Source organism: Salvelinus alpinus, chromosome 5 (genome assembly GCF_045679555.1).
Source record: "Salvelinus alpinus chromosome 5, SLU_Salpinus.1, whole genome shotgun sequence".
NCBI lineage: Eukaryota > Metazoa > Chordata > Actinopteri > Salmoniformes > Salmonidae > Salvelinus > Salvelinus alpinus.
The window spans coordinates 928,985-953,954 of record NC_092090.1 but is presented as its reverse complement, the minus strand read 5'-3'; the positions used below and the strand labels follow the sequence as shown (position 1 = coordinate 953,954).

Here is a 24,970-nt window from a genome sequence, read left to right as displayed (position 1 = left end):
TGAGTCCAACCCTAACCCTGTATGAGTCCAACCCTGTATGAGTCCAACCCTGTATGAGCCCAACCCCAACCCTGTATGAGCCCAACCCCAACCCTGTATGAGTCCAACCCCAACCCTATATGAGTCCAACCCCAACCCTGTATGAGTCCAACCCCAACCCTGTATGAGTCCAACCCTAACCCTGTATGAGTCCAACCCTGTATGAGTCCAACCCCAACCCTGTATGAGTCCAACCCTAACCCTGTATGAGTCCAACCCTGTATGAGCCCAACCCCAACCCTGTATGAGTCCAACCCCAACCCTGTATGAGTCCAACCTCAACCCTGTATGAGTCCAACCCCAACCCTGTATGAGCCCAAACCTGTATGAGTCCAACCCTGTATGAGTCCAACCCTGTATGAGTCCAACCCTGTATGAGTCCAATCCCAACCCTGTATGAGTCCAACCCTAACCCTGTATGAGTCCAACCCTGTATGAGTCCAACCCTAACCCTGTATGAGTCCAACCCCAACCCTGTATGAGTCCAACCCTGTATGAGTCCAACCCTGTATGAGTCCAACCCCAACCCTGTATGAGTCCAAACCTGTATGAGTCCAACCCCAACCCTGTACGAGTCCAACCCTAACCCTGTATGAGTCCAACCCTGTATGAGTCCAACCCCAACCCTGTATGAGTCCAACCCTAACCCTGTATGAGTCCAACCCCAACCCTGTATGAGTCCAACCCTGTATGAGTCCAACCCTAACCCTGTATGAGTCCAACCCTGTATGAGTCCAACCCCATCCCTGTATGAGCCCAACCCTGTATGAGTACAACCCTGTATGAGTCCAACCCTAACCCTGTATGAGTCCAACCCTGTATGAGTCCAACCCTGTATGAGTCCAATCCTGTATGAGTCCAACCCCAACCCTGTATGAGTCCAACCCTAACCCTGTATGAGTCCAACCCTGTATGAGCCCAACCCTGTATGAGTCCAACCCTATATGAGTCCAACCCAACCCTGTATGAGTCCAACCCCAACCCTGTATGAGTCCAACCCTATATGAGTCCAACCCTAAACCTGTATGAGTCCAACCCTTTATGAGTCCAACCCTAACCCTGTATGAGTCCAACCCTAACCCTGTATGAGTCCAACCCTATCCCTGTATGAGCCCAACCCCAACCCTGTATGAGTCCAACCCCAACCCTGTATGAGTCCAACCTCAACCCTGTATGAGTCCAACCCCAACCCTGTATGAGCCCAAACCTGTATGAGTCCAACCCTAACCCTGTATGAGTCCAACCCTGTATGAGTCCAACCCTGTATGAGCCCAACCCCAACCCTGTATGAGCCCAACCCCAACCCTGTATGAGTCCAACCCCAACCCTATATGAGTCCAACCCCAACCCTGTATGAGTCCAACCCCAACCCTGTATGAGTCCAACCCTAACCCTGTATGAGTCCAACCCTGTATGAGTCCAACCCCAACCCTGTATGAGTCCAACCCTAACCCTGTATGAGTCCAACCCTGTATGAGTCCAACCCTGCATGAGTCCAACCCTATATGAGTCCAACCCTAACCCTGTATGAGTCCAACCCTGTATGAGTCCAACCCTATCCCTGTATGAGCCCAACCCCAACCCTGTATGAGTCCAACCCTAACCCTGTATGAGCCCAACCCCAACCCTGTATGAGTCCAACCCTATCCCTGTATGAGCCCAACCCCAACCCTGTATGAGTCCAACCCAACCCTGTATGAGTCCAACCCCAACCCTGTATGAGTCCAACCCTATATGAGTCCAACCCTGTATGAGTCCAACCCTGTATGAGGCCAACCCCAACCCTGTATGAGTCCAACCCTAACCCTGTATGAGTCCAACCCTGTATGAGTCCAACCCTGTATGAGTCCAACCCTAACCCTGTATGAGTCCAACCCTGTATGAGTCCAACCCCATCCCTGTATGAGCCCAACCCTGTATGAGTCCAACCCTGTATGAGTCCAACCCTAACCCTGTATGAGTCCAACCCTAACCCTGTATGAGTCCAACCCTGTATGATTTCAACCCTGTATGAGTCCAACCCTGTATGAGTCCAACCCCAACCCTGTATGAGTCCAACCCTAACCCTGTATGAGTCCAACCCTGTATGAGCCCAACCCTGTATGAGTCCAACCCTATATGAGTCCAACCCTAACCCTGTATGAGTCCAACCCTATCCCTGTATGAGTCCAACCCCAACCCTGTATGAGTCCAACCCCAACCCTTTATGAGTCCAACCCCAACCCTGTATGAATCCAACCCTATATGAGTCCAACCCTAACCCTGTATGAGTCCAACCCTATATGAGTCCAACCCTATCCCTGTATGAGTCCAACCCTATCCCTGTATGAGCCCAACCCCAACCCTGTATGAGTCCAACCCCAACCCTGTATGAGTCCAACCTCAACCCTGTATGAGTCCAACCCCAACCCTGTATGAGCCCAAACCTGTATGAGTCCAACACTAACCCTGTATGAGTCCAACCCTGTATGAGTCCAACCCTGTATGAGTCCAACCCTGTATGAGTCCAATCCCAACCCTGTATGAGTCCAACCCTAACCCTGTATGAGTCCAACCCTGTATGAGTCCAACCCTAACCCTGTATGAGTCCAACCCCAACCCTGTATGAGTCCAACCCTGTATGAGTCCAACCCTGTATGAGTCCAACCCCAACCCTGTATGAGTCCAAACCTGTATGAGTCCAACCCCAACCCTGTACGAGTCCAACCCTAACCCTGTATGAGTCCAACCCTGTATGAGTCCAACCCCAACCCTGTATGAGTCCAACCCTAACCCTGTATGAGTCCAACCCCAACCCTGTATGAGTCCAACCCTGTATGAGTCCAACCCTAACCCTGTATGAGTCCAACCCTGTATGAGTCCAACCCCATCCCTGTATGAGCCCAACCCTGTATGAGTACAACCCTGTATGAGTCCAACCCTAACCCTGTATGAGTCCAACCCTGTATGAGTCCAACCCTGTATGAGTCCAATCCTGTATGAGTCCAACCCCAACCCTGTATGAGTCCAACCCTAACCCTGTATGAGTCCAACCCTGTATGAGCCCAACCCTGTATGAGTCCAACCCTATATGAGTCCAACCCAACCCTGTATGAGTCCAACCCCAACCCTGTATGAGTCCAACCCTATATGAGTCCAACCCTAAACCTGTATGAGTCCAACCCTTTATGAGTCCAACCCTAACCCTGTATGAGTCCAACCCTAACCCTGTATGAGTCCAACCCTATCCCTGTATGAGCCCAACCCCAACCCTGTATGAGTCCAACCCCAACCCTGTATGAGTCCAACCTCAACCCTGTATGAGTCCAACCCCAACCCTGTATGAGCCCAAACCTGTATGAGTCCAACCCTAACCCTGTATGAGTCCAACCCTGTATGAGTCCAACCCTGTATGAGCCCAACCCCAACCCTGTATGAGCCCAACCCCAACCCTGTATGAGTCCAACCCCAACCCTATATGAGTCCAACCCCAACCCTGTATGAGTCCAACCCCAACCCTGTATGAGTCCAACCCTAACCCTGTATGAGTCCAACCCTGTATGAGTCCAACCCCAACCCTGTATGAGTCCAACCCTAACCCTGTATGAGTCCAACCCTGTATGAGTCCAACCCTGCATGAGTCCAACCCTATATGAGTCCAACCCTAACCCTGTATGAGTCCAACCCTGTATGAGTCCAACCCTATCCCTGTATGAGCCCAACCCCAACCCTGTATGAGTCCAACCCTAACCCTGTATGAGCCCAACCCCAACCCTGTATGAGTCCAACCCTATCCCTGTATGAGCCCAACCCCAACCCTGTATGAGTCCAACCCAACCCTGTATGAGTCCAACCCCAACCCTGTATGAGTCCAACCCTATATGAGTCCAACCCTGTATGAGTCCAACCCTGTATGAGGCCAACCCCAACCCTGTATGAGTCCAACCCTAACCCTGTATGAGTCCAACCCTGTATGAGTCCAACCCTGTATGAGTCCAACCCTAACCCTGTATGAGTCCAACCCTGTATGAGTCCAACCCCATCCCTGTATGAGCCCAACCCTGTATGAGTCCAACCCTGTATGAGTCCAACCCTAACCCTGTATGAGTCCAACCCTAACCCTGTATGAGTCCAACCCTGTATGAGTCCAACCCTGTATGAGTCCAACCCTGTATGAGTCCAACCCCAACCCTGTATGAGTCCAACCCCAACCCTGTATGAGTCCAACCCTAACCCTATATGAGTCCAACCCCAACCCTGTATGAGTCCAACCCTGTATGAGTCCAACCCTGTATGAGCCCAACCCTGTATGAGCCCAACCCCAACCCTATATGAGTCCAACCCCAACCCTGTATGAGTCCAACCTTGTATTAGTCCAACCCTGTATGAGCCCAACCCTAACCCTGTATGAGCCCAACCCCATCCCTGTATGAGCCCAACCCTGTATGAGTCCAACCCTAACCCTGTATGAGCCCAACCCCAACCCTGTATGAGCCCAACCCTGTATGAGCCCAACCCTGTATGAGTCCAACCCTGTATGAGCCCAACCCTGTATGAGCCCAACCCTGTATGAGTCCAACCCTGTATGAGTCCAACCCTAACCCTGTATGAGTCCAACCCTAACCCTGTATGAGTCCAACCCTGTATGAGTCCAACCCTGTATGAGTCCAATCCTGTATGAGTCCAACCCCAACCCTGTATGAGTCCAACCCTAACCCTGTATGAGTCCAACCCTGTATGAGCCCAACCCTGTATGAGTCCAACCCTATATGAGTCCAACCCTAACCCTGTATGAGTCCAACCCTATCCCTGTATGAGTCCAACCCCAACCCTGTATGAGTCCAACCCCAACCCTTTATGAGTCCAACCCTATATGAGTCCAACCCTAACCCTGTATGAGTCCAACCCTATATGAGTCCAACCCTATCCCTGTATGAGTCCAACCCCAACCCTGTATGAGTCCAACCCCAACCCTTTATGAGTCCAACCCCAACCCTGTATGAATCCAACCCTATATGAGTCCAACCCTAACCCTGTATGAGTCCAACCCTATATGAGTCCAACCCTATCCCTGTATGAGTCCAACCCTATCCCTGTATGAGCCCAACCCCAACCCTGTATGAGTCCAACCCCAACCCTGTATGAGTCCAACCTCAACCCTGTATGAGTCCAACCCCAACCCTGTATGAGCCCAAACCTGTATGAGTCCAACACTAACCCTGTATGAGTCCAACCCTGTATGAGTCCAACCCTGTATGAGTCCAACCCTGTATGAGTCCAATCCCAACCCTGTATGAGTCCAACCCTAACCCTGTATGAGTCCAACCCTGTATGAGTCCAACCCTAACCCTGTATGAGTCCAACCCCAACCCTGTATGAGTCCAACCCTGTATGAGTCCAACCCTGTATGAGTCCAACCCCAACCCTGTATGAGTCCAAACCTGTATGAGTCCAACCCCAACCCTGTACGAGTCCAACCCTAACCCTGTATGAGTCCAACCCTGTATGAGTCCAACCCCAACCCTGTATGAGTCCAACCCTAACCCTGTATGAGTCCAACCCCAACCCTGTATGAGTCCAACCCTGTATGAGTCCAACCCTAACCCTGTATGAGTCCAACCCTGTATGAGTCCAACCCCATCCCTGTATGAGCCCAACCCTGTATGAGTACAACCCTGTATGAGTCCAACCCTAACCCTGTATGAGTCCAACCCTGTATGAGTCCAACCCTGTATGAGTCCAATCCTGTATGAGTCCAACCCCAACCCTGTATGAGTCCAACCCTAACCCTGTATGAGTCCAACCCTGTATGAGCCCAACCCTGTATGAGTCCAACCCTATATGAGTCCAACCCAACCCTGTATGAGTCCAACCCCAACCCTGTATGAGTCCAACCCTATATGAGTCCAACCCTAAACCTGTATGAGTCCAACCCTTTATGAGTCCAACCCTAACCCTGTATGAGTCCAACCCTAACCCTGTATGAGTCCAACCCTATCCCTGTATGAGCCCAACCCCAACCCTGTATGAGTCCAACCTCAACCCTGTATGAGTCCAACCCCAACCCTGTATGAGCCCAAACCTGTATGAGTCCAACCCTAACCCTGTATGAGTCCAACCCTGTATGAGTCCAACCCTGTATGAGCCCAACCCCAACCCTGTATGAGCCCAACCCCAACCCTGTATGAGTCCAACCCCAACCCTATATGAGTCCAACCCCAACCCTGTATGAGTCCAACCCCAACCCTGTATGAGTCCAACCCTAACCCTGTATGAGTCCAACCCTGTATGAGTCCAACCCCAACCCTGTATGAGTCCAACCCTAACCCTGTATGAGTCCAACCCTGTATGAGTCCAACCCTGCATGAGTCCAACCCTATATGAGTCCAACCCTAACCCTGTATGAGTCCAACCCTGTATGAGTCCAACCCTATCCCTGTATGAGCCCAACCCCAACCCTGTATGAGTCCAACCCTAACCCTGTATGAGCCCAACCCCAACCCTGTATGAGTCCAACCCTATCCCTGTATGAGCCCAACCCCAACCCTGTATGAGTCCAACCCAACCCTGTATGAGTCCAACCCCAACCCTGTATGAGTCCAACCCTATATGAGTCCAACCCTGTATGAGTCCAACCCTGTATGAGGCCAACCCCAACCCTGTATGAGTCCAACCCTAACCCTGTATGAGTCCAACCCTGTATGAGTCCAACCCTAACCCTGTATGAGTCCAACCCTGTATGAGTCCAACCCCATCCCTGTATGAGCCCAACCCTGTATGAGTCCAACCCTGTATGAGTCCAACCCTAACCCTGTATGAGTCCAACCCTAACCCTGTATGAGTCCAACCCTGTATGAGTCCAACCCTGTATGAGTCCAACCCTGTATGAGTCCAACCCCAACCCTGTATGAGTCCAACCCCAACCCTGTATGAGTCCAACCCTAACCCTATATGAGTCCAACCCCAACCCTGTATGAGTCCAACCCTGTATGAGTCCAACCCTGTATGAGCCCAACCCTGTATGAGCCCAACCCCAACCCTATATGAGTCCAACCCCAACCCTGTATGAGTCCAACCCTGTATTAGTCCAACCCTGTATGAGCCCAACCCTAACCCTGTATGAGCCCAACCCCATCCCTGTATGAGCCCAACCCTGTATGAGTCCAACCCTAACCCTGTATGAGCCCAACCCCAACCCTGTATGAGCCCAACCCTGTATGAGCCCAACCCTGTATGAGTCCAACCCTGTATGAGCCCAACCCTGTATGAGCCCAACCCTGTATGAGTCCAACCCTGTATGAGTCCAACCCTAACCCTGTATGAGTCCAACCCTAACCCTGTATGAGTCCAACCCTGTATGAGTCCAACCCTGTATGAGTCCAATCCTGTATGAGTCCAACCCCAACCCTGTATGAGTCCAACCCTAACCCTGTATGAGTCCAACCCTGTATGAGCCCAACCCTGTATGAGTCCAACCCTATATGAGTCCAACCCTAACCCTGTATGAGTCCAACCCTATCCCTGTATGAGTCCAACCCCAACCCTGTATGAGTCCAACCCCAACCCTTTATGAGTCCAACCCTATATGAGTCCAACCCTAACCCTGTATGAGTCCAACCCTATATGAGTCCAACCCTATCCCTGTATGAGTCCAACCCTATCCCTGTATGAGCCCAACCCCAACCCTGTATGAGTCCAACCCCAACCCTGTATGAGTCCAACCCCAACCCTGTATGAGCCCAAACCTGTATGAGTCCAACCCTAACCCTGTATGAGTCCAACCCTGTATGAGTCCAACCCTGTATGAGTCCAATCCCAACCCTGTATGAGTCCAACCCTAACCCTGTATGAGTCCAACCCTGTATGAGTCCAACCCTAACCCTGTATGAGTCCAACCCCAACCCTGTATGAGTCCAACCCTGTATGAGTCCAACCCTGTATGAGTCCAACCCCAACCCTGTATGAGTCCAAACCTGTATGAGTCCAACCCCAACCCTGTATGAGTCCAACCCTAACCCTGTATGAGTCCAACCCTGTATGAGTCCAACCCCAACCCTGTATGAGTCCAACCCTAACCCTGTATGAGTCCAACCCTGTATGAGTCCAACACCAACCCTGTATGAGTCCAACCCTGTATGAGTCCAACCCTAACCCTGTATGAGTCCAACCCTGTATGAGTCCAACCCCATCCCTGTATGAGCCCAACCCTGTATGAGTACAACCCTGTATGAGTCCAACCCTAACCCTGTATGAGTCCAACCCTGTATGAGTCCAACCCTGTATGAGTCCAACCCTGTATGAGTCCAATCCTGTATGAGTCCAACCCCAACCCTGTATGAGTCCAACCCTAACCCTGTATGAGTCCAACCCTGTATGAGCCCAACCCTGTATGAGTCCAACCCTATATGAGTCCAACCCAACCCTGTATGAGTCCAACCCCAACCCTTTATGAGTCCAACCCCAACCCTGTATGAGTCCAACCCTATATGAGTCCAACCCTAAACCTGTATGAGTCCAACCCTTTATGAGTCCAACCCTAACCCTGTATGAGTCCAACCCTAACCCTGTATGAGTCCAACCCTGTATGAGGCCAACCCCAACCCTGTATGAGTCCAACCCTAACCCTGTATGAGTCCAACCCTGTATGAGTCCAACCCTGTATGAGTCCAACCCTAACCCTGTATGAGTCCAACCCTGTATGAGTCCAACCCCATCCCTGTATGAGCCCAACCCTGTATGAGTCCAACCCTGTATGAGTCCAACCCTAACCCTGTATGAGTCCAACCTAACCCTGTATGACCCCAACCCTGTATGAGTCCAACCCTGTATGAGTCCAACCCTGTATGAGTCCAACCCCAACCCTGTATGAGTCCAACCCCAACCCTGTATGAGTCCAACCCTAACCCTATATGAGTCCAACCCCAACCCTGTATGAGTCCAACCCTGTATGAGTCCAACCCTGTATGAGCCCAACCCTGTATGAGCCCAACCCCAACCCTATATGAGTCCAACCCCAACCCTGTATGAGTCCAACCCTGTATTAGTCCAACCCTGTATGAGCCCAACCCTAACCCTGTATGAGCCCAACCCCATCCCTGTATGAGCCCAACCCTGTATGAGTCCAACCCTAACCCTGTATGAGCCCAACCCCAACCCTGTATGAGCCCAACCCTGTATGAGCCCAACCCTGTATGAGTCCAACCCTGTATGAGCCCAACCCTGTATGAGCCCAACCCTGTATGAGTCCAATCCTGTATGAGTCCAACCCCAACCCTGTATGAGTCCAACCCTAACCCTGTATGAGTCCAACCCTGTATGAGCCCAACCCTGTATGAGTCCAACCCTATATGAGTCCAACCCTAACCCTGTATGAGTCCAACCCTATCCCTGTATGAGTCCAACCCCAACCCTGTATGAGTCCAACCCCAACCCTTTATGAGTCCAACCCTATATGAGTCCAACCCTAACCCTGTATGAGTCCAACCCTATATGAGTCCAACCCTATCCCTGTATGAGTCCAACCCCAACCCTATATGAGTCCAACCCAACCCTGTATGAGTCCAACCCCAACCCTTTATGAGTCCAACCCCAACCCTGTATGAGTCCAACCCTATATGAGTCCAACCCTAAACCTGTATGAGTCCAACCCTTTATGAGTCCAACCCTAACCCTGTATGAGTCCAACCCTAACCCTGTATGAGTCCAACCCTGTATGAGGCCAACCCCAACCCTGTATGAGTCCAACCCTAACCCTGTATGAGTCCAACCCTGTATGAGTCCAACCCTGTATGAGTCCAACCCTAACCCTGTATGAGTCCAACCCTGTATGAGTCCAACCCCATCCCTGTATGAGCCCAACCCTGTATGAGTCCAACCCTGTATGAGTCCAACCCTAACCCTGTATGAGTCCAACCCTAACCCTGTATGAGTCCAACCCTGTATGAGTCCAACCCTGTATGAGTCCAACCCTGTATGAGTCCAACCCCAACCCTGTATGAGTCCAACCCTAACCCTATATGAGTCCAACCCCAACCCTGTATGAGTCCAACCCTGTATGAGTCCAACCCTGTATGAGCCCAACCCTGTATGAGCCCAACCCCAACCCTATATGAGTCCAACCCCAACCCTGTATGAGTCCAACCCTGTATTAGTCCAACCCTGTATGAGCCCAACCCTAACCCTGTATGAGCCCAACCCCATCCCTGTATGAGCCCAACCCTGTATGAGTCCAACCCTAACCCTGTATGAGCCCAACCCCAACCCTGTATGAGCCCAACCCTGTATGAGCCCAACCCTGTATGAGTCCAACCCTGTATGAGCCCAACCCTGTATGAGCCCAACCCTGTATGAGTCCAATCCTGTATGAGTCCAACCCCAACCCTGTATGAGTCCAACCCTAACCCTGTATGAGTCCAACCCTGTATGAGCCCAACCCTGTATGAGTCCAACCCTATATGAGTCCAACCCTAACCCTGTATGAGTCCAACCCTATCCCTGTATGAGTCCAACCCCAACCCTGTATGAGTCCAACCCCAACCCTTTATGAGTCCAACCCTATATGAGTCCAACCCTAACCCTGTATGAGTCCAACCCTATATGAGTCCAACCCTATCCCTGTATGAGTCCAACCCCAACCCTGTATGAGTCCAACCCCAACCCTTTATGAGTCCAACCCCAACCCTGTATGAATCCAACCCTATATGAGTCCAACCCTAACCCTGTATGAGTCCAACCCTATATGAGTCCAACCCTATCCCTGTATGAGTCCAACCCTATCCCTGTATGAGCCCAACCCCAACCCTGTATGAGTCCAACCCCAACCCTGTATGAGTCCAACCTCAACCCTGTATGAGTCCAACCCCAACCCTGTATGAGCCCAAACCTGTATGAGTCCAACACTAACCCTGTATGAGTCCAACCCTGTATGAGTCCAACCCTGTATGAGTCCAACCCTGTATGAGTCCAATCCCAACCCTGTATGAGTCCAACCCTAACCCTGTATGAGTCCAACCCTGTATGAGTCCAACCCTAACCCTGTATGAGTCCAACCCCAACCCTGTATGAGTCCAACCCTGTATGAGTCCAACCCTGTATGAGTCCAACCCCAACCCTGTATGAGTCCAAACCTGTATGAGTCCAACCCCAACCCTGTACGAGTCCAACCCTAACCCTGTATGAGTCCAACCCTGTATGAGTCCAACCCCAACCCTGTATGAGTCCAACCCTAACCCTGTATGAGTCCAACCCCAACCCTGTATGAGTCCAACCCTGTATGAGTCCAACCCTAACCCTGTATGAGTCCAACCCTGTATGAGTCCAACCCCATCCCTGTATGAGCCCAACCCTGTATGAGTACAACCCTGTATGAGTCCAACCCTAACCCTGTATGAGTCCAACCCTGTATGAGTCCAACCCTGTATGAGTCCAATCCTGTATGAGTCCAACCCCAACCCTGTATGAGTCCAACCCTAACCCTGTATGAGTCCAACCCTGTATGAGCCCAACCCTGTATGAGTCCAACCCTATATGAGTCCAACCCAACCCTGTATGAGTCCAACCCCAACCCTGTATGAGTCCAACCCTATATGAGTCCAACCCTAAACCTGTATGAGTCCAACCCTTTATGAGTCCAACCCTAACCCTGTATGAGTCCAACCCTAACCCTGTATGAGTCCAACCCTATCCCTGTATGAGCCCAACCCCAACCCTGTATGAGTCCAACCTCAACCCTGTATGAGTCCAACCCCAACCCTGTATGAGCCCAAACCTGTATGAGTCCAACCCTAACCCTGTATGAGTCCAACCCTGTATGAGTCCAACCCTGTATGAGCCCAACCCCAACCCTGTATGAGCCCAACCCCAACCCTGTATGAGTCCAACCCCAACCCTATATGAGTCCAACCCCAACCCTGTATGAGTCCAACCCCAACCCTGTATGAGTCCAACCCTAACCCTGTATGAGTCCAACCCTGTATGAGTCCAACCCCAACCCTGTATGAGTCCAACCCTAACCCTGTATGAGTCCAACCCTGTATGAGTCCAACCCTGCATGAGTCCAACCCTATATGAGTCCAACCCTAACCCTGTATGAGTCCAACCCTGTATGAGTCCAACCCTATCCCTGTATGAGCCCAACCCCAACCCTGTATGAGTCCAACCCTAACCCTGTATGAGCCCAACCCCAACCCTGTATGAGTCCAACCCTATCCCTGTATGAGCCCAACCCCAACCCTGTATGAGTCCAACCCAACCCTGTATGAGTCCAACCCCAACCCTGTATGAGTCCAACCCTATATGAGTCCAACCCTGTATGAGTCCAACCCTGTATGAGGCCAACCCCAACCCTGTATGAGTCCAACCCTAACCCTGTATGAGTCCAACCCTGTATGAGTCCAACCCTGTATGAGTCCAACCCTAACCCTGTATGAGTCCAACCCTGTATGAGTCCAACCCCATCCCTGTATGAGCCCAACCCTGTATGAGTCCAACCCTGTATGAGTCCAACCCTAACCCTGTATGAGTCCAACCCTAACCCTGTATGAGTCCAACCCTGTATGAGTCCAACCCTGTATGAGTCCAACCCTGTATGAGTCCAACCCCAACCCTGTATGAGTCCAACCCCAACCCTGTATGAGTCCAACCCTAACCCTATATGAGTCCAACCCCAACCCTGTATGAGTCCAACCCTGTATGAGTCCAACCCTGTATGAGCCCAACCCTGTATGAGCCCAACCCCAACCCTATATGAGTCCAACCCCAACCCTGTATGAGTCCAACCCTGTATTAGTCCAACCCTGTATGAGCCCAACCCTAACCCTGTATGAGCCCAACCCCATCCCTGTATGAGCCCAACCCTGTATGAGTCCAACCCTAACCCTGTATGAGCCCAACCCCAACCCTGTATGAGCCCAACCCTGTATGAGCCCAACCCTGTATGAGTCCAACCCTGTATGAGCCCAACCCTGTATGAGCCCAACCCTGTATGAGTCCAACCCTGTATGAGTCCAACCCTAACCCTGTATGAGTCCAACCCTAACCCTGTATGAGTCCAACCCTGTATGAGTCCAACCCTGTATGAGTCCAATCCTGTATGAGTCCAACCCCAACCCTGTATGAGTCCAACCCTAACCCTGTATGAGTCCAACCCTGTATGAGCCCAACCCTGTATGAGTCCAACCCTATATGAGTCCAACCCTAACCCTGTATGAGTCCAACCCTATCCCTGTATGAGTCCAACCCCAACCCTGTATGAGTCCAACCCCAACCCTTTATGAGTCCAACCCTATATGAGTCCAACCCTAACCCTGTATGAGTCCAACCCTATATGAGTCCAACCCTATCCCTGTATGAGTCCAACCCTATCCCTGTATGAGCCCAACCCCAACCCTGTATGAGTCCAACCCCAACCCTGTATGAGTCCAACCCCAACCCTGTATGAGCCCAAACCTGTATGAGTCCAACCCTAACCCTGTATGAGTCCAACCCTGTATGAGTCCAACCCTGTATGAGTCCAATCCCAACCCTGTATGAGTCCAACCCTAACCCTGTATGAGTCCAACCCTGTATGAGTCCAACCCTAACCCTGTATGAGTCCAACCCCAACCCTGTATGAGTCCAACCCTGTATGAGTCCAACCCTGTATGAGTCCAACCCCAACCCTGTATGAGTAAAAAACCTGTATGAGTCCAACCCCAACCCTGTATGAGTCCAACCCTAACCCTGTATGAGTCCAACCCTGTATGAGTCCAACCCCAACCCTGTATGAGTCCAACCCTAACCCTGTATGAGTCCAACCCTGTATGAGTCCAACACCAACCCTGTATGAGTCCAACCCTGTATGAGTCCAACCCTAACCCTGTATGAGTCCAACCCTGTATGAGTCCAACCCTGTATGAGTCCAACCCTGTATGAGTCCAATCCTGTATGAGTCCAACCCCAACCCTGTATGAGTCCAACCCTAACCCTGTATGAGTCCAACCCTGTATGAGCCCAACCCTGTATGAGTCCAACCCTATATGAGTCCAACCCAACCCTGTATGAGTCCAACCCCAACCCTTTATGAGTCCAACCCCAACCCTGTATGAGTCCAACCCTATATGAGTCCAACCCTAAACCTGTATGAGTCCAACCCTTTATGAGTCCAACCCTAACCCTGTATGAGTCCAACCCTAACCCTGTATGAGTCCAACCCTATCCCTGTATGAGCCCAACCCCAACCCTGTATGAGTCCAACCCCAACCCTGTATGAGTCCAACCTCAACCCTGTATGAGTCCAACCCCAACCCTGTATGAGCCCAAACCTGTATGAGTCCAACCCTAACCCTGTATGAGTCCAACCCTGTATGAGTCCAACCCTGTATGAGCCCAAACCCAACCCTGTATGAGCCCAACCCCAACCCTGTATGAGTCCAACCCCAACCCTATATGAGTCCAACCCCAACCCTGTATGAGTCCAACCCCAACCCTGCATGAGTCCAACCCTGTATGAGTCCAACCCTGTATGAGTCCAACCCTGCATGAGTCCAACCCTGTATGAGCCCAACCCCAACCCTGTATGAATCCAACCCCAACCCTATATGAGTCCAACCCCAACCCTGTATGAGTCCAACCCCAACCCTGTATGAGTCCAACCCTGTATGAGTCCAACCCTGTATGAGTCCAACCCTATCCCTGTATGAGCCCAACCCCAACCCTTTATGAGTCCAACCCCAACCCTGTATGAGTCCAACCCTATATGAGTCCAACCCTAAACCTGTATGAGTCCAACCCTGTATGAGTCCAACCCTATCCCTGTATGAGCCCAACCCCAACCCTGTATGAGTCCAACCCAACCCTGTATGAGTCCAACCCCAACCCTGTATGAGTCCAACCCTATATGAGTCCAACCCTGTATGAGTCCAACCCTGTATGAGTCCAACCCTAACCCTGTATGAGTCCAACCCTATCCCTGTATGAGCCCAACCCCAACCCTGTATGAGTCCAACCCCAACCCTTTATGAGTCCAACCCCAACCCTGTATGAGTCCAACCCTATATGAGTCCAACCCTAACCCTGTATGAGTCCAACCCTGTATGAGTCCAACCCTATCCCTGTATGAGCCCAACCCCAACCCTGTATGAGTCCAACCCTAACCCTGTATGAGCCCAACCCCAACCCTGTATGAGTCCAACCCTAACCCTATATGAGTCCAACCCCAACCCTGTATGAGTCCAACCCTGTATGAGTCCAACCCTGTATGAGCCCAACCCTGTATGAGCCCAACCCCAACCCTGTATGAGTCCAACCCCAACCCTATATGAGTCCAACCCCAAACCTGTATGAGTCCAACCCTGTATTAGTCCAACCCTGTATGAGCCCAACCCTAACCCTGTATGAGCCCAACCCCATCCCTGTATGAGCCCAACCCTGTATGAGTCCAACCCTAACCCTGTATGAGCCCAACCCCATCCCTGTATGAGCCTAACCCTGTATGAGTCCAACCCTGTATGAGCCCAACCCTGTATGAGCCCAACCCTGTATGAGCCCAACCCTGTATGAGCCCAACCCTGTATGAGTCCAACCCTGTATGAGTCCAACCCTAACCCTGTATGAGTCCAACCCTGTATGAGTCCAACCCCATCCCTGTATGAGCCCAACCCTGTATGAGTCCAACCCTGTATGAGTCCAACCCTAACCCTGTATGAGTCCAACCCTAACCCTGTATGAGTCCAACCCTGTATGAGTCCAACCCTGTATGAGTCCAATCCTGTATGAGTCCAATCCTGTATGAGTCCAACCCCAACCCTGTATGAGTCCAACCCTAACCCTGTATGAGTCCAACCCTGTATGAGCCCAACCCTGTATGAGTCCAACCCTATATGAGTCCAACCCTAACCCTGTATGAGTCCAACCCTATCCCTGTATGAGTCCAACCCCAACCCTGTATGAGTCCAACCCCAACCCTTTATGAGTCCAACCCCAACCCTGTATGAGTCCAACCCTATATGAGTCCAACCCTAACCCTATATGAGTCCAACCCTATCCCTGTATGAGTCCAACCCTATCCCTGTATGAGCCCAACCCCAACCCTGTATGAGTCCAACCCCAACCCTGTATGAGCCCAAACCTGTATGAGTCCAACCCTAACCCTGTATGAGTCCAACCCTGTATGAGTCCAACCCTGTATGAGTCCAATCCCAACCCTGTATGAGTCCAACCCTAACCCTGTATGAGTCCAACCCTGTATGAGTCCAACCCTAACCCTGTATGAGTCCAACCCCAACCCTGTATGAGTCCAACCCTGTATGAGTCCAACCCTGTATGAGTCCAACCCCAACCCTGTATGAGTCCAAACCTGTATGAGTCCAACCCCAACCCTGTATGAGTCCAACCCTAACCCTGTATGAGTCCAACCCTGTATGAGTCCAACCCCAACCCTGTATGAGTCCAACCCCAACCCTGTATGAGTCCAACCCTGTATGAGTCCAACCCCAACCCTGTATGAGTCCAACCCTGTATGAGTCCAACCCTAACCCTGTATGAGTCCAACCCTGTATGAGTCCAACCCCATCCCTGTATGAGCCCAACCCTGTATGAGTACAACCCTGTATGAGTCCAACACTAACCCTGTATGAGTCCAACCCTGTATGAGTCCAACCCTGTATGAGTCCAACCCTGTATGAGTCCAATCCTGTATGAGTCCAACCCCAACCCTGTATGAGTCCAACCCTAACCCTGTATGAGTCCAACCCTGTATGAGCCCAACCCTGTATGAGTCCAACCCTATATGAGTCCAACCCAACCCTGTATGAGTCCAACCCCAACCCTTTATGAGTCCAACCCCAACCCTGTATGAGTCCAACCCTATATGAGTCCAACCCTAAACCTGTATGAGTCCAACCCTTTATGAGTCCAACCCTAACCCTGTATGAGTCCAACCCTAACCCTGTATGAGTCCAACCCTATCCCTGTATGAGCCCAACCCCAACCCTGTATGAGTCCAACCCCAACCCTGTATGAGTCCAACCTCAACCCTGTATGAGTCCAACCCCAACCCTGTATGAGCCCAAACCTGTATGAGTCCAACCCTAACCCTGTATGAGTCCAACCCTGTATGAGCCCAACCCCAACCCTGTATGAGCCCAACCCCAACCCTGTATGAGTCCAACCCCAACCCTATATGAGTCCAACCCCAACCCTGTATGAGTCCAACCCCAACCCTGTATGAGTCCAACCCTGTATGAGTCCAACCCTGTATGAGTCCAACCCTGCATGAGTCCAACCCTGTATGAGTCCAACCCCAACCCTGTATGAGTCCAACCCCAACCCTATATGAGTCCAACCCCAACCCTGTATGAGTCCAACCCTGTATGAGTCCAACCCTATCCCTGTATGAGCCCAACCCCAACCCTGTATGAGTCCAACCCCAACCCTTTATGAGTCCAACCCCAACCCTGTATGAGTCCAACCCTATATGAGTCCAACCCTAAACCTGTATGAGTCCAACCCTGTATGAGTCCAACCCTGTATGAGTCCAACCCTATCCCTGTATGAGCCCAACCCCAACCCTGTATGAGTCCAACCCAACCCTGTATGAGTCCAACCCCAACCCTGTATGAGTCCAACCCTATATGAGTCCAACCCTGTATGAGTCCAACCCTGTATGAGTACAACCCTAACCCTGTATGAGTCCAACCCTATCCCTGTATGAGCCCAACCCCAACCCTGTATGAGTCCAACCCCAACCCTTTATGAGTCCAACCCCAACCCTGTATGAGTCCAACCCTATATGAGTCCAACCCTAACCCTGTATGAGTCCAACCCTGTATGAGTCCAACCCTATCCCTGTATGAGCCCAACCCCAACCCTGTTTGAGTCCAACCCTAACCCTGTATGAGCCCAACCCCAACCCTGTATGAGTCCAACCCTAACCCTATATGAGTCCAACCCCAACCCTGTATGAGTCCAACCCTGTATGAGCCCAACCCTGTATGAGCCCAACCCCAACCCTGTATGAGTCCAACCCCAACCCTATATGAGTCCAACCCCAACCCTGTATGAGTCCAACCCTGTATTAGTCCAACCCTAACCCTGTATGAGTCCAACCCTGTATTAGTCCAACCCTAACCCTGTATGAGCCCAACCCCATCCCTGTATGAGCCCAACCCTGTATGAGTCCAACCCTAACCCTGTATGAGCCCAACCCCATCCCTGTATGAGCCTAACCCTGTATGAGTCCAACCCTGTATGAGCCCAACCCTGTATGAGCCCAACCCTGTATGAGTCCAACCCTGTATGAGTCCAACCCTGTATGAGTCCAACCCCAACCCTGTATGAGCCCAACCCTGTATGAGTCCAACCCTGTATGAGTCCAACCCCAACCCTGTATGAGTCCTACGGTAATACCACCACAACAAGGACTGAGACTTACGGTAATACCACCACAACAAGGACTGAGACGTAATACGATGGTAATAACACTGAATGTGACTAACACTACTACATCATTAGATGGTAATAACACTACTACATCATTAGATGGTAATAACACTACTACAGCATTAGATGGTAATAACACTACTACATCATTAGATGGTAATAACACTACTACAGCATTAGATGGTAATAACACTACTACATCATTAGATGGTAATAACACTACTACATCATTAGATGGTAATAACACTACTACATCATTAGATGGTAATAACACTACTACATCATTAGATGGTAATAACACTACTACATCATTAGATGGTAATAACACTACTACATCATTAGATGGTAATAACACTACTACAGCATTAGATGGTAATAACACTACTACAGCATTAGATGGTAATAACACTACTACAGCATTAGATGGTAATAACACTACTACATCATTAGATGGTAATAACACTACTACAGCATTAGATGGTAATAACACTACTACATCATTAGATGGTAATAACACTACTACATCATTAGATGGTAATAACACTACTACATCATTAGATGGTAATAACACTACTACATAATTAGATGGTAATAACACTACTACAGCATTAGATGGTAATAACACTACTACATCATTAGATGGTAATAACACTACTACAGCATTAGATGGTAATAACACTACTACATCATTAGATGGTAATAACACTACTACAGCATTAGATGGTAATAACACTACTACATCATTAGATGGTAATAACACTGAATGTGACTAACACTACTACATCATTAGATGGTAATAACACTACTACATCATTAGATGGTAATAACACTACTACATCATTAGATGGTAATAACACTGAATGTGACTAACACTACTACATCATTAGATGGTAATAACACTACTACAGCATTAGGTGGTAATAACACTACTACAGCATTAGATGGTAATAACACTACATCATTAGATGGTAATAACACTACTACAGCATTAGATGGTAATAACACTACTACAACATTAGATGGTAATAACACTGAATGTGACTAACACTACTACATCATTAGATGGTAATAACACTGAATGTGAATAACACCACTAGAGCATTAGATGGTAATAACACTGAATGTGAATAACACTACTACATCATTAGATGGTAATAACACTACTACAGCATTAGATGGTAATAACACTGAATGTGAATAACACCACTACAGCATTAGATGGTAATAACACTACTACAGCATTAGATGGTAATAACACTACTAGAGCATTAGATGGTAATAACACTACTACATCATTAGATGGTAATAACACTACTACATCATTAGATGGTAATAATACTACTACATCATTAGATGGTAATAACACTACTACATCATTAGATGGTAATAACACTACTAGAGCATTAGATGGTAATAACACTACTACAGCATTAGATGGTAATAACACTACTACATCATTAGATGGTAATAACACTACTAGAGCATTAGATGGTAATAACACTACTACAGCATTAGATGGTAATAACACTACTACAGCATTAGATGGTAATAACACTACTACATCATTAGATGGTAATAACACTACTAGAGCATTAGATGGTAATAACACTACTACATCATTAGATGGTAATAATACTACTACAGCATTAGATGGTAATAACACTGAATGTGAATAACACCACTACAGCATTAGATGGTAATAACACTACTAGAGCATTAGATGGTAATAACACTACTACAGCATTAGATGGTAATAACACTACTACAGCATTAGATGGTAATAACACTGAATGTGAATAACACCACTACAGCATTAGATGGTAATAACACTACTACAGCATTAGATGGTAATAACACTACTACAGCATTAGATGGTAATAACACTGAATGTGAATAACACCACTACAGCATTAGATGGTAATAACACTACTACAGCATTAGATGGTAATAACACTACTACAGCATTAGATGGTAATAACACCACTACAGCATTAGATGGTAATAACACTACTACAGCATTAGATGGTAATAACACTACTACAGCATTAGATGGTAATAACACTGAATGTGAATAACACCACTACAGCATTAGATGGTAATAACACTACTACAGCATTAGATGGTAATAACACTGAATGTGAATAACACCACTACAGCATTAGATGGTAATAACACTACTACATCATTAGATGGTAATAACACTACTACAGCATTAGATGGTAATAACACCACTACAGCATTAGATGGTAATAACACTACTACATCATTAGATGGTAATAACACCACTACTACATTAGATGGTAATAACACTACTACAGCATTAGATGGTAATAACACTACTACATCATTAGATGGTAATAACACTGAATGTGACTAACACTACTACATCATTAGATGGTAATAACACTGAATGTGACTAACACTACTACAGCATTAGATGGTAATAACACTACTACATCATTAGATGGTAATAACACTACTACAGCATTAGATGGTAATAACACTACTACATCATTAGATGGTAATAACACTGAATGTGACTAACACTACTACATCATTAGATGGTAATAACACTGAATGTGACTAACACTACTACATCATTAGATGGTAATAACACTACTACATCATTAGATGGTAATAACACTGAATGTGACTAACACTACTACATCATTAGATGGTAATAACACTGAATGTGACTAACACTACTACATCATTAGATGGTAATAACACTACTACATCATTAGATGGTAATAACACCACTACAGCATTAGATGGTAATAACACTACTACATCATTAGATGGTAATAACACTACTACATCATTAGATGGTAATAACACTACTACAGCATTAGATGGTAATAACACTAAGACAGCATTAGATGGTAATAACACTACTACATCATTAGATGGTAATAACACTACTACATCATTAGATGGTAATAACACTGAATGTGACTAACACTACTACATCATTAGATGGTAATAACACTACTACATCATTAGATGGTAATAACACTGAATGTGACTAACACTACTACATCATTAGATGGTAATAACACTACTACAGCATTAGATGGTAATAACACTGAATGTGACTAACACTACTACATCATTAGATGGTAATAACACTACTACAGCATTAGATGGTAATAACACTGAATGTGACTAACACTACTACATCATTAGATGGTAATAACACTACTACAGCATTAGATGGTAATAACACTACTACATCATTAGATGGTAATAACACTACTACAGCATTAGATGGTAATAACACTGAATGTGACTAATACGACTACATCATTAGATGGTAATAACACTACTACAACATTAGATGGTAATAACACTACTACAGCATTAGATGGTAATAACACTACTACATCATTAGATGGTAATAACACTACTACAACATTAGATGGTAATAACACTGAATGTGACTAACACTACTACATCATTAGATGGTAATAACACTACTACATCAGTAGATGGTAATAACACTACTACAGCATTAAATGGTAATAACACTTAATGTGACTAATACTACTACATCATTAGATGGTAATAACACTACTACATCATTAGATGGTAATAACACTGAATGTGACTAACACTACTACATCATTAGATGGTAATAACACTGAATGTGACTAACACTACTACAGCATTAGATGGTAATAACACTACTACAGCATTAGATGGTAATAACACTACTACATCATTAGATGGTAATAACACTACTACATCATTAGATGGTAATAACACTGAATGTGACTAATACTACTACAGCATTAGATGGTAATAACACTGAATGTGACTAATACTACTACAGCATTAGATGGTAATAACACTACTACATCATTAGATGGTAATAACACTACTACATCATTAGATGGTAATAACACTACTACATCATTAGATGGTAATAACACTGAATGTGACTAATACTACTACAGCATTAGATGGTAATAACACTGAATGTGACTAATACTACTACAGCATTAGATGGTAATAACACGACTACATCAGTAGATGGTAATAACACTGAATGTGACTAATACTACTACAGCATTAGATGGTAATAATACTACTACATCATTAGATGGTAATAACACTGAATGTGACTAACACTACTACATCATTAGATGGTAATAACACTACTACAACATTAGATGGTAATAACACTACTACAGCATTAGATGGTAATAACACTACTACATCATTAGATGGTAATAATACTACTACATCATTAGATGGTAATAACACTACTACAACATTAGATGGTAATAACACTACTACAACATTAGATGGTAATAACACTGCTACATCATTAGATGGTAATAACACTACTACATCATTAGATGGTAATAACACTACTACAGCATTAGATGGTAATAACACTACTACAGCATTAGATGGTAATAACACTTAATGTGACTAATACTACTACATCATTAGATGGTAATAACACTACTACATCATTAGATGGTAATAACACTACTACAGCATTAGATGGTAATAACACTACTACAGCATTAGATGGTAATAACACTACTACAGCATTAGATGGTAATAACACTTAATGTGACTAATACTACTACATCATTAGATGGTAATAACACTACTACATCATTAGATGGTAATAACACTACTACAGCATTAGATGGTAATAACACTACTACAGCATTAGATGGTAATAACACTACTACATCATTAGATGGTAATAACACTACTACAGCATTAGATGGTAATAACACTACTACATCATTAGATGGTAATAACACTACTACAACATTAGATGGTAATAACACTACTACAGCATTAGATGGTAATAACACTACTACATCATTAGATGGTAATAACACTACTACAGCATTAGATGGTAATAACACTACTACAGCATTAGATGGTAATAACACTGAATGTGACTAACACTACTACATCATTAGATGGTAATAACACTACTACAGCATTAGATGGTAATAACACTACTACATCATTAGATGGTAATAACACTACTACAGCATTAGATGGTAATAACACTACTACAGCATTAGATGGTAATAACACTACTACATCATTAGATGGTAATAACACTACTACATCATTAGATGGTAATAACACTACTACAGCATTAGATGGTAATAACACTACTACAGCATTAGATGGTAATAACACTGAATGTGACTAACACTACTACAGCATTAGATGGTAATAAGCACTTTGAACTGCATAATTTTTAAAAACATAATGAAGTGCTTTATAAATGAAATGTGATTGATTGAATAAGATGTTAAGAATTGTGGAATAGATGTTAGATGTGCTTAAGCCTGTTCCGTTGACGTTGACACTACAGATGTTGAGCAACAGTCCAAACGTGTCCTGTCAAAGAGGCATTTCTTGATCAATGTGTTTTCCTGTTGAGTGTATAGACAGAGCTAGCTGCTGCCTGCTGGTCTCAGTGTTTAGGAAACAGGACAGAGAGCATCATGGGAAAGTTAGCAGTTAACTTTCATCTAATATATGGCACCTTTCTGCCTTCACGTAGCCCTAATAGAACATCCACAGTCTTAAACATATTGTAAACTGTTTTGAATAAATTATTATTTACAACAGATTTGTATCATAGAAGATGACAGTGTGTTTGCTTGCATGTTGATTGCTTAACATTGTGTTTTGGAGCACTTTCCATAACATCAGGGGAAAGTTACCAGATACCTATAAAAAGGAACACGATACATTATATGATTTTATGACAGATACTAGGTGCCATATGAGATTTTACATGACATGGTTTTATGGCAGGTGTGCTTGTTTGGTCTGTTGAAGTGTTTTCCATACAGACCAATAGGTTTACACTTTGTTTAAAACAACCATGCTGGTCTTTTGTCATTATCCACTTTAGAATTGATAAACCTGTTTTAGGGAGGATACCCCTTTCGAAATCTTCACAATCACATTCCTAAATTCCAAACATTACTTCGGCATTTAAATGAAATTTAGGCTACATGGTATAAAAGGACAGTAGTTCTGACAACTTTTACAGCACATTGTTGAAGTCGACAACGTCACCAAGTTCACACCTGTACTGTACAGCCTCGTGGAGGGCAACTCCAGACAGGTAACTTTACAATCATAAACGCGACCTGTAAAATAAGACATCACGTCATTTACCTTCATCTCCGTTGCTGAAAACATTCTCAAACGTCTCTGTCCCATGCACGTCAAGGTTGCGCGATAGGTTTGTTGAAGGGAGAAACACGACACATCTGCAATCTCCTTTAGCGTAGCGGTACTTCTGAACAAACGACGGGACTTCCTCGTCGAATACGGGAGCGCGCTATGAATAGGAGCGCGCAGTGGATTAAAGGGCAGTGGCGCAAACAGGTCAATGTTTGGCCGACGTTTAAAATATGGGTGAATTCACTAGGAACCTTATTTTACGCCTGCTGCGTAACCATTACCAAACCGAAGCAAACAGGTGGGACCTACCTGTTTAGAAACTCTTGTTTTCATTGCGAAAGTTTTAGCAACT

At 46.8% G+C, this 24,970-nt stretch overlaps 1 protein-coding gene across 3 annotated transcripts in view; it reads right to left on the bottom strand.

Annotated features, from left to right (window-relative positions):
• Positions 1-24,769, bottom strand: part of mctp2b (multiple C2 domains, transmembrane 2b) — a 194,403-nt gene extending 169,634 nt beyond the window's left edge. For 2 of the 3 annotated variants that reach the window (XM_071400321.1, XM_071400322.1), the window contains exon 1: positions 24,610-24,768. The gene's annotated coding sequence lies outside the window, so the exon portion shown is untranslated. Of the gene's footprint in view, positions 1-24,609 lie in introns of all 3 variants that reach the window. The other variant, XM_071400323.1, reaches the window with a different exon arrangement.
• Positions 24,770-24,970: the final 201 nt, after the last annotated feature.